Source organism: Miniopterus natalensis, chromosome 6 (genome assembly GCF_054644295.1).
Source record: "Miniopterus natalensis isolate mMinNat1 chromosome 6, mMinNat1.hap1, whole genome shotgun sequence".
NCBI lineage: Eukaryota > Metazoa > Chordata > Mammalia > Chiroptera > Miniopteridae > Miniopterus > Miniopterus natalensis.
This window is the reverse complement of record NC_142086.1, coordinates 76,769,889-76,781,608: the sequence shown is the minus strand read 5'-3', so window position 1 is coordinate 76,781,608 and position 11,720 is coordinate 76,769,889. Positions and strand designations below refer to the sequence as shown.

General features: G+C 38.3%; 1 long non-coding RNA gene and 1 other non-coding gene across 2 annotated transcripts; one reads left to right on the top strand and one right to left on the bottom strand.

Moving 5' to 3' along the window:
• Nucleotides 1–6,952: 6,952 nt before the first annotated feature.
• On the bottom strand, nucleotides 6,953–10,122 carry LOC107544678 (uncharacterized). The gene is made up of 3 exons (XR_001603924.2): nucleotides 9,719–10,122; nucleotides 7,955–8,101; nucleotides 6,953–7,281 (listed from the first exon to the last, which is right to left on the bottom strand). It is a non-coding gene; the product is annotated as an uncharacterized LOC107544678 (long non-coding RNA).
• On the top strand, nucleotides 7,544–7,680 carry LOC148092954 (small nucleolar RNA SNORA8). The gene has a single exon (XR_015714714.1). It is a non-coding gene; the product is annotated as a small nucleolar RNA SNORA8 (small nucleolar RNA).
• Nucleotides 10,123–11,720: the final 1,598 nt, after the last annotated feature.

Genomic DNA, 11,720 nt, shown 5'->3' with positions numbered 1-11,720 from the left:
AGCCATATTCCAATTTATGAAATAAGGGTCAAAAGTTATGTGTTTTCATAAATTGATAGATATTGCCAGATTACTTTCCATCTGGGATGAATTAATTTACATTCACAATCAAAATACTCTTTCTTTCAGTTTTGCTGGTAGAATGTGCTATCAAACTTTTCAATCATTGTCAATAACGTAGGCAAAAAAAATGCTGTCACTAGTTTTAACTGATTTTTTTTCTATTTTGTAATTTAGACAATTTTCATAAATTTAAGGACATTTGAATTTCTCCTGACTTTGTCATAACACTGTTTATATCTCCTTCTTTGTGCTCAATACAATGTGTACAATGTGTAATTATTCATGTGTGACCATGGCCATCATATGTCTCTTCTGTTATTGTATAAGCTCCGTGTCCATCATTAACTCACCAGCTCCCAGTACAGCACCTTCCTTATAGGTGTTTAGTAAGTATTTATTGTAAAATGATTTAGTAGAATAATGTGAGTCTATCGGGAGATCTCTAGTGTGCTGCCCAGAACCCTGTCTTTGATTCCGTGCCCTATTACCTCTGAATCTTCTAAAACAATTGGTTATCATTTAGGATTTTTTTGGAAGCTTGCTCAGCTATTTGAAATAAAATCGAGAAGCACATACTTAAGTTAATATTTTGGAATAAGACTTTTTATGGCTTTTCCAAAATATCTAAATTGCAATCACGGTTTAAGGAGAGGATTCTCTAACAAAAATGCCAGTTTAAGTTATTCCCCCCCCCCCAGTACTATCATGAAAAGGAAAATGAAGATGAATCTAGGAAATAAGGAAAGAATAAATATGTTTATTTACAGACCTCCCTCAATATCACATATTGGGACTGTACACAAAATTTGCAACACTGAATTTTGGCATTGCATAAAACTAGAGTTTCCAGAAATATTTAAATATTTAAATAATTAAATATTTTTAATTATTTTAAAAATTCACTATCAGTTAATAATTGGGTTTCAATAAAAAGTAGACCATGATTTTAAACTCCTTCTTTCCACAGGAAGTATTGTACCCATACTATATAATTCTTTCAGCAATTGCAGATACACAGAAATTGTGGACATTTAAGGTAAATTTGTAGTGTGGTTGAATGACTAATATAAAAAATGGATAAGAAAAGAATGGATAAGCATTACTGTATTTTTAAGCAGAATTCAAAAAGCATCTAGGTATTTTTCTTGTTTGAATATTAATGACTCTAGTGTAAAGAACAAATGATTTCAGGGTCTACCTAGTCTTGCTAATCATATTAGATTATTAGAAACCCAGAAAACAGTAAGTCTTTGTTTTCCCCTGTAGTGCATCAGATTTACAAATCTTAATAAGATCTGAAGCTTACTCTGTAAGAAGTGTTTAAGGTGAGAGGCTTTAAAGGGCTTTGTCAATTATATCGAAGTCTAGCTTTATTCTGAGCAGGGCCTCACTTCTGAGATGTCGCCATGCTACCTGATTTTGGGATTTGCAACGAGCAAACCAGAGAAAGGAAGTGGGAGGTGCAGGTCATTGGGAGAGAGGTCTCTGGCTGCGGCAGAAGATAGGAGAGCCTTGTATTGTGGCCTGGACAAAAAGAGCAGGCATAGAGGATACCCTCTGGGAGATGTGCTATTTTATAATCAACTTAAAATTCCTTTTTCTGCATTGTAATTCCTTGATGCAATCCTTAAGGCTTCAGTTCAAATTTTAAACCAATAAATCTCAGGCACACTGCTGTAGGGAAGCCAAAGTGTGGATGTATAGCCACGTCTTTGAGTGAAATTGCTTAGGCAGAGCAGGATCAGCAAAGATACCCAATGAGAGGTGGAGGGAGGCAATAGCTGAAGAATCCCACCTCTATAGTGAAACTTGAGAGGTGACAAGTGACAGCCAGGTATATAAGTGTGACCCACATTATGGGGACCTCATAAACAGCAGATATGGGGTCTGGACTTTCTCTCTATTATTTAGGGTGGACTTGGGTTATAGTTAAATGGTAACAGGTAAGCTCAGAAGACTGGGAGAGTTGGGGGATGTTCAAATATGGGTTAAAGAAATTGCTTGTGGGCATCTTTTACAAGTCCTCAGTGTGCTGCTTGTCTCATATTTTGGTGTTTACATGATCCACTTTCAAAAAGCTACAGCTTTACATTCCCGTGCATTAGAACCTCCTCCCTAACCAGATAATAAACTGCTTGAAAACATAAGGCTTAATTCTTATACATCTTGCTTACCTCTCATAATCCCTAAAGTGGTACTCAGCGAACAGTATGGTGCTTAGCATATATTTATTAAGTGAACACTTTATTGGACAAATCTTTTTTAGCACTATATGGCCCACAGTCTCAAATGACTATAACATGAAAAAGGATCTTAAATATGTTTTACATCTCCTTTCTTTTTAAATATGCACTTTTATGATGCATTTGCTTTTTTCTTTTCATTACCATCTTCGGGTAACTTTAAAAAAAAAATCCTCACTCAAGATACGTTGTTTTTCTTTTTTTTAAAAATTGATTTGAGAGAGAGAGGGAGCGAGAGAGAAAGAGCATGATGTGAGAGAGAGACATCGATCGGCTGCCTCCTGTATGTGCTCATACTGGTGATCAAACCCGCGATCTAGTTATCTGCCATGACCGGGAGTCAAACCCGCAGCCTTTTTGGTGGAGGGGACAACGCTCCAACCCACTGAGCCACCCAGCCTGGTCCATTCTCACTTAGCTTTGAATGTCCCTCAGTATCACCTGGATTTCAGGGTTTCTTGTAAAGAACAACAAAATAACTATACTCATCTCTTATGCTAAAATAAGATCCACCAGTTCTCATCTGAAATCTAGGCTCGTGCTTAGGCCCAAATCCTGGTACCTGATTTTCCGGTCATTTCCCAGAACAATACAACTCGCCCTCCAATCAGGCTGGGCTTAGGCGGCTACAGCACAGTAGTGACGTCCCAGGATTGGTAGCTGAGAAACGGCCTTCTCTATAAAAAAAATTAAAAACTGGAGGGGGAGGGTGGGGCTGGGGCCTGGGCTGCCCGGGGCACACGCGTGCCCGGCGACTGCGCGGCCCACGCGGAGCAGACTCAGTTTTTGCTCAGGTCTGGTTCTGATCTGCAGTGTTCAGGGAAGAGCAGTTCCCTTCACGTTATTTGCAAGCCCCGTCAGAGCCTGAAGGCGGCCTGACGCGGTGACAGGCTGGCGATGACGCGTGGGGAAGCCGAGCGAGCGCAAGGCCCGCGCCCAGCTGGTCCGCGCCGCGCCGGCCGCGCGCTTCCCTCCGCGGGCGCCGCTGCTCCTGCGGGCTCCGGGCAGGTTTCGGTGCCATGTTCAGGACAGTTCTTAAGTGAAATCCCTACAGCACCAAGACAAATGGTCTATCTTTGATATTTTATTGGTTGAGAGACAGTTATTCCAATAGGCTGGAGAGAAAAAAATAAAGAAGGGCTATAAAATAATGTTTAAATATGCCCCCCCCCCCCCCCCCCCCCCCCAGTAAAGCAAATCTACTAAAGCTTAGAAGTGATTCGGTTGCAAAGTTCTGCCTACTTGGAAGCCCTGAGTACTAACTAAGTTTTAATAACTTCAGTGACCGAGCCCGACCCACCCAGATGGATGTTAGCCGCTGGTGATGTGGGTGAGACCTTGCAGCAGGTGCTTGTCTTTTCCAAACCACAGGAACTCAGCTGAGTTCAAGAAGCACACGCGTCCTGAAACCCTTTCTAGGAATCACGAACTCTTTGATTTCAATTTTACTTAACTTACCTGAATGTCTGCCTGATACCTAGAAAACGTTTCAGGCTCGAAAGTGCAACCAGGATACTACCCTGTCTCCCCACAGGTGTTCCCTTTGCTATTTCTTTCTTCTCTTGGAAGAAAAGTAGGAGATCATCTTATTAGGCTGGAGCTACTCATTCATGGAAGGAGCCGCCAACCAGCTCAATTTCTTTAAAAACATATTAACTGTACAAGGACATGGCATGTTTTAAGTTAATTGCAACTTTCAATTGAAAATATAATATATGTACATGGCAACATTTAAATCAAATGTGTAAATAGGCGTTTAATGAAGATCTGTCTTCTCAATACCTACCCCAGAGGCAATCATTGATATTAATATATATGCTTATTGTCCTCCAATTATTACATAAACTGAAGCAGGACTCAACATAGTATATTCTTAACTGGTTGTTTGTGTGTGTGTGTGTTTTTCTCATAAGGATATTGGAGGCTATGGAGATAGGACTTCAGGCAATCCTGAATTTATATCTTACTTGGGACAGTGAAATCTCAGAGGTGACTGGAATTGACATTTGATTTATGTAACTCTGATATATTTTCTCATGAATGTGCTTGAGCTGATCTATGTTAGCTCACAAATTGCTGAAAGAGATAGAGGTAATTATTTCAAGAATAAAAACACTAGAACTCTGACATGTTTATATAGTGAAATATTTAGCAACAATGAATAATAATATTTGCTTACAGTAAACACAGATAATGCAGAAGAAAAATTGTTTGGCAGAAGTAGGAAAGTCAGGAGGAAGACTAGAAATTTTTGGAATTCAAGCTTTTCATTTACAGAGTAGGTAGCAAATATTTTGAAATGTTGATAAATCAATAAAAAGAGGTAAAATACTAGAAAAGATAGAAAATCAACTAATTAAGTAGAAATTTAAAAATAACATATATGTATTGTTTCATAATGAATATTTTGAGTTTACTAAATATGAATTAAAAGCTACAGGACTCCAATTCTGCTAATGTTGATGTGTAATACTATAGAACAGCCATTAGAAATATAGCAGAAGCTAAAACCTGTCCAAGAAAAGACTTCAAATAGGCCTCTGCCCAAAGTCTTTTCACCTACCAGCCTCAATAAAGACCATTCCCTGGAATCTTACACAAACAAGCATATGCATTAGTCAGTGCGTGAGATTCAGTGGGGAGAACTTGGCAGAAAGACAAAAAAGAGTCTCCAAACTTCTTTGGAAAGTGTTTTGCCACTTATCTTAAAGCTATAACTCTGCCAACTGGAGTCAGTGGGCTATTATAAATTTATATATGCATTTAATCTGCTTGGAGAATTTTTTTACTTATATGGTACATCAACATTTCAAAACAACCTTTTAAGATACAGAACCTTCCAAGAGGAAGGCTCTTCATATGTGAGAGGCAGCTTTCCTTCTGAGGGACAGCAATGACTAGTTTGTTTGAGTACAAAACTGACAGTTGGGAAAGTCTGAAATATAATTCTGGCTTTTCTACTTCCTTAGGTTGGCCATACAGAATAAACACGAACCTGTTAAGGAAGCAGAATTTTGGAGGAAGTATATACACATTTTGAGGAAGAGCTAGAAACTATACTGTAATGTGGGTTAGCGAAATACCTTGACCACCATTTGAGTGACCTTGTCTGATTAGATCTAGATAGAAACCATTGGCAAAATTAGCCCACAGACTTTGCGAGGCTTAGGGAAATGAAATGAAAATGAGATAAAAGGATTCTGTAGAAAAGTACAAGATTCTGTGAAATTCTTTTGCCCTTATAATCTGAGAAAAGTTTAAAATATTGTAAATAATTGATTTTTAAAATTAATAATTAAGATATGAGTGAAATAATTTTATAGTATAAAGGAAAAGTTCCTATAGAAATTTATTTTATTTGTTCTGGAAGAGGAATCTTGGCCTTTGATAAATTTCCTGTGTAGATACTATTCCCTGTCAAGATATAGCCTTCAGCCTTAGGTATCTCACTCAAAGAAATGCTGATCCCTAACTGTTGGTTGAAGTAGACTCTGCAAATAGTATTACTAGTTACTCATAAGAAATACATGCAGACTTTTTAGTTTAAAAAAACTTGCGGTGGGGAACCAAATTCACTATAGAGTCTGGGAAAAATTACCTCAAATTGTATCTGATGGAAAATGGAAATAAAACAAAGGGACCCATGCTCCCTACAGGAAGCAACTGGGGCCTGTGGGATTAAAGAGAGGATATGCTAACTGGGTAGAGGTGTCGGTAGGATTCCACTATTAAGGAGACCTTCTCTTTCCAATGGGCCATCTAAATTCTGGTTTAGGAATTGGAAGGATTATGAAATCAATTAATCAGTTAATTATATTATTTGTCAGAGATTTCAGCCTCTTCAAAATGGAAGCCTCGTCTCTGAAGGATGATTATAAAATTCAATCTTTAGCCAAACCCTTGAAGTAGGCTGAGCTATTAGACCAGGAAATGAAGATAATTGACATAATCACACGTGATTTTAGTAGTTCAAGGTTCATAACTTACAAAAGGTACAGCTGTGACCATTGCACAAATCCTGTAACTTGATTCAGGATATTGGGAGTCTTTATAATTTGTAGGAAAAGGAAGGTTAATTACGATGGTTAAGCATGTTATAGGCTCAGTCATATAGGAATGGAAACAAGCTCTTTGTTATGGCCCTTTCGCTGCATTTGTTGCAGGAGGATTTGGAAGAACAATAATACCAAGTTTGTTATGTCTGTGGGGAGTTATAGGACCTAAGATTCCTTGAGCTATGTTAGGCTATGTTTATGATTCATTTTTGAAAGCTAATTTACATAGTGGAATTACCCTTAGGCCAAGGATTTTCAATTTCTATCTTTTTGATAACTTCTAATCTCTGGAATCTAACTATCGACTTTCAGACCATACATCCAATTATTTGGGTCTGAACTTAGATATGTCAAAGGAGTGACTTCAGATTCCTGATGTCCAAACTGAACTCACATTTTATTCAAACCTTGTCCTACTCCTAAATTCCCTGTTTTAAGGACAGGCACTGCCATCTACCCAACAACATGCAGAATCTCCTGTTCTCCTATACCATATATCGCACCCAAACCTAGGTTTCCTTCTGTAGCACAGGTGGGGAAATTCATCCTATGTTATAATGATTAAATGGAAAATTAAGGTTAAACACTTCATTCACTTTAAAGCATTGTGACAAACTATTTTATTATAGGCACATGCATATACATATACCAGTATGCACACACACAGTATGTTTTGTGGAAGAAAAGTAACCAGAATACCATTAACATAAGCAAATTTCAAAGATGCTGGGCATGAAGAAAGTCTCAAAGGAAAGATGATGGAATTCTTTATAGGGTTTCAGCAGAAGAGGATCAGGTTAAGTTCAGCCAATTTCAGAGAAAAGCTGGTCAAGGATGGTTCTCAGAAGAGGCAAGAAGTGTTCGTTGGGAGGAGTGCCACTGTGGAAAAATCCCTCAGTCTTCAGGGTCTCTCAGAGGTTCTAAAAAAGGAATAATAAAAATAAAGGAGTCCTGAATAGACTCTACAATTAACAAGCTCATGGCATGTTTCTATTATTGTATTTTATATCTAAGTCTTTTTTATTTAAAATCTTTCTTATTAAACAAGAGTATGCTAGTATTCCTATAAATATACTTAAATTGTCTAAATATATCTATTTTACATCAAAGGATCATGTTTAGAAAACATGTCCATTGCCTCATTTTAAACAGATGTGTCAAGGGTACTAATTACAAAGGAATTGCACTGCATGGTGGCTGCATTCAGCAGTTTATTCCTGCTGGGTGTTCAAAGGACAGTACGATATAAATTCAGTCTCTAGCATCATTGGTTTGCTTGGCTTTGTGCATGTTAAACCAGGTATCTTATTGATACAGTATAAAATAAAATAAATAAAAATGTATGTATACCAATAGATATTTTATGAACGTTTCCGTATTTGCTAACAAAGCCTTCTGATATATGATTGTACCTATCATTCTAAACCCAAAGGTGGAATTAAAGCACAAGTGTCTTCATTAATAATGTTTTCATTATTTAAAAAATATGAAAGATCCTACCCCCTCTACTTTTATATAAATTGTATTTCTGGTGGGTTTGGGATTAAGGTGAAAGTATCCCACAATTTGTAGTAGCAAAGTTGGTATACATACCCCAAAATAGGCATCTAATCCAGAGCAATAAAATACAATATGTTGAAACAACTGCAGCGAAGAAAGGAGAAGCGCAAATAATACAGAGACCTCTTGGCAACCCATATCAATACTGATGTAAGAAAGGATTTTACCAATGACTGGGGTCTAGAATTAAATGAGACATTAATGTTAGAACAGTAATAAAAAAATCATGAACAAATTTAAAATGTTGGCAGATTAAATATCTGATAGAATAAATGGGGTATTGAAATATGTGTGACAGGTTGAGGATGTGAGAGAAGAAAAATAGAGGAAAGAAAATGTTTAATAGATTTGCCATAGGTTCTAAGTGAAATAAAATATCTAAGCAGCAGATTTGGAATATTTATAGTTAAAACAAGAAAAAAAAAAGTAAGAGTAGAAGAACCATGGCCTTCTGTCAACCCACCACACCTTCCATTTCTGTTCTCTTTCTCAATTGTCATGTCATCTCACAGTATTAAGTTTTTCGGTTATGCCCTCGGGTGCAGTTATTTTGGAATGCCAGCAGTCTTTGAAGACTCCTCTCTAACTGCTTCATCTTATAGCATTTCAGCAGGTATGTATTTTCCAACACATTAGATTGAAAAGTCTGTCAGGTGAGCAACATGAAAGCGAGAATGATTTCTTTGCATCAAGATTCCTGAACTAATAGTGTAGTCATTCATGCAGCTTTGGCAAGATTACCACAAAAAATATTGCTTGCTTTATCATTTAGGATCCTAGTGAGGCCTGGATTCATCTTAGATGGTTTGCCTGGAAAGTTTTTAATAAAAGAGTAACACAGAGAGTTGTGAGCAGGGATAAATTAGCAAACAAGAGTTGGTGTGGCACCCAAATACTAGCAATACTAGTGAGCCATGGGCTCTCCAAGGGCCTAACGGACACAGAAAGGACACAGAGTTGTGGTGGACACTGGAATGAGGACCTGGAAAGAGGGCTCTCGGAAGAAAATGTCAGTTGTAGAAGGATATAGTCACTGTCACACTTATGGCACCAAAGCATGGAGGAAAGAGAGGGTCAAGACAGATTTTTATACCCTCCCATCTTCTCCTGATGTTAATGTCATTGGCCAAACCCAACTGAAGGTCATCCTGCAGGAGAGCCAAGGACATGCAATAGTCTATAAGAACACTGTATTAGTCCGGCTTCTCCAGAAAACAGAACCAATAGGATCTCCCCCCCCCCGCCCCCCCACCATGAAAGCTAGTGTTATAATTCAGTCTGAGTCCAAAGCCAGCAGCACAGATGTCTAAGGCCAGGAGTTGATGGATGTCTCAGCTCAGGCAGAGAGGGGAAGTTTACCCTTCCTCCAGTATTTTGTCTCTCTGGGCCCTCTATGGATTGGATGGTATCCACCTGCATTAGAGAGGGCCACCTACCTGCTTTATTCAGCCTAGTGGTTCAAATGCTAGTCTCTTCCAGGAACAGCCTCATAAGCACACCCAGAAACAATTGTTTAGTCTAATCAGGTTGACACATGAAACTAACCATTTTAAGCACAGACAAGCCAGAGGAGGGAGGAAAATAGGTCCTGTGGGCAAAGGAGGAAGAGCCAGTGCTTACTCTCAGACAGAGTCTTCCTCACTATCCCCGAGGACCCTGATTGTTTTATTATTTATCAGGGTTGCGGATGCTGAGTTCCCTGTGCTTAATGTCTCAGAAATGCACTTTTAATTTGGCTCAAAAGATTCTGCTATACACAAGTGGTATCAGATTTACTTTATTAGAAGGAGCTTGTACCTGTTTCCTGCTCTTGAAAAATCCAATTTGTTGCTCTGCTGAGAGAAAGCATGTCAGGTGCATATGTGGATAAGGCAGTCATAAACAAGTCTCCATTCAGCTCACACGATCTAAGCCTGTTAGAAACGATCAGTTAGGGTCTTTCCAGGGGGGATTGAAGGTGATTCTGAGAGAACAAAGAAACAAAAGCCATGCTATGTCATAAAAATGGAAATTAGTTGAAACTCTCAGCTCCATTGGTTGAGCCAATGATCATCAAGTTCATGTTCTGGACATCTGTTGGCTGAGACGGATCTATAGTTATGTTTGAGTAAACAAAATAAGCCCCAAATAGGTTTCTAAGGTCATCCTCAAAACTGAAAACATGTATCTTGATCTCTCTGTGGGCAGATTTAGGGACATCCTACTTGGGGTTTTTGTGAGGGTTGTGATTTCCTCATTTTTACAAGAACTATAAAATTACAGTATTTTCCCATTATATTTTCCCTTTTGAGCTTGGCAAGCAAACTCTACTGATCCAGTGCCAATATGATACTTAAGGCCAAATGTCTGCATTTTAGAAAATTTAATTAGAAAGAAATGAAGAAATTATAAAAAGCTTGCTACCAATAGAAATGTTTTCATTAAATATATTTTCATCCAATTATGAACCCAAGCAGGTCTTTTTTCCTTTTATTTTCCTGAACCATTTTGCTGCTGTGTTTACAGCCTGGTACTGTGTCACTGTGCTAGGGAGTCTGGGAAGCAGACGTGACCAGACACAAAGGTGATAAAGGCTTGTCTCATTTTAATGTTCAACCAGAGTGGAATGCAAGCAGCAAGCAGTGCATGACAAAAGTAAATAGGTTCTTTAAAATCCTTCTTTTAATAATCTTAGATGGTATTGGCAGCTCAGGTAAAGCTTTTCTATGAATACAGGATTTTTAGCTCAGCAAAATCCCCTTAAAAGCCAGATAAGAGGTAATGTAACTTTGTCCCTTCAATATAAATGGAATTTCTTCTTTTTCCATACTGGCTTTTAAACACACAGACATATACACACCTGTATTTTTTTCTTCTGATGATGACTTCTTATTCTTATATTGTTTAATTATATACTCTCATAGCAAATGTTTTTGAATACCTATTATTATGGGACACTAATTTGGGTACTGCAAGCTTAGAGGTCAACAAGATACAAAATACGTCCTCTGGGAGATCATGAGTTGCCTGGAGGAGCCGTCGCAGAGACAAATAACAATCCAGGTCAACACAGCAAAATGCTCCAATACTGGTGTGAATACAGTACTTGTTGGAGCACCAGCAAGGGAACAAGTAGTTCTGACCTTGGAATCAAAGAGTATGTCCAAAAAAACATGCATGGGACTAGATTGTGAAAGATCAAAGGGAAGGGACTTGTCAGATATGATAGAGATTCATTCCTTGGCAGAGAGAACAACATATTCAAATATACGGAGACCTATGGTGAGAAAGTCCATTGAAATTTGTTTCCATTTTGTTAATTTCAAGATGACATAGTACCTTCAAGAAGAGTAGCACTGCCCTGGACAGTGTTTCTAAGTGGTTAGAGCATCGGCCACACACTGAAGGGTCAAGGGTTTGATTCCCAGTCAAGAGCACTTATCTGGGTTGCAGGTTAGATCCCCGGCCCAGTTGGGGCTCGTGCAGGAGGCAACCAGTGTGTCTCTCACATCAATGTTTCTCCCTCTCTCTCTCTCCCCCTCCCTTCCTCTTTTCCACTCTCTCTAAAAAGCAATGTAAAAAATATTCTCAGGTAAGGATTACAAAAAAAAGAGTAGCGCTAGCTCTTTAAACTTTCTTGACTTCAAGTCAGTAGAGCTTTCAGACGAGCATTGAGATGTGTACTGAGGTTGACCCATGTTTGAATTTTGATCCAGCCTTGGGTTACTGGCTGCTAAGAGCTTTCGTGTTCTAATAGCTGAAATAGTGACAATAATACTCCATTAAAGGACTCATTTTGTGTTAACTAAAAAATACAGCT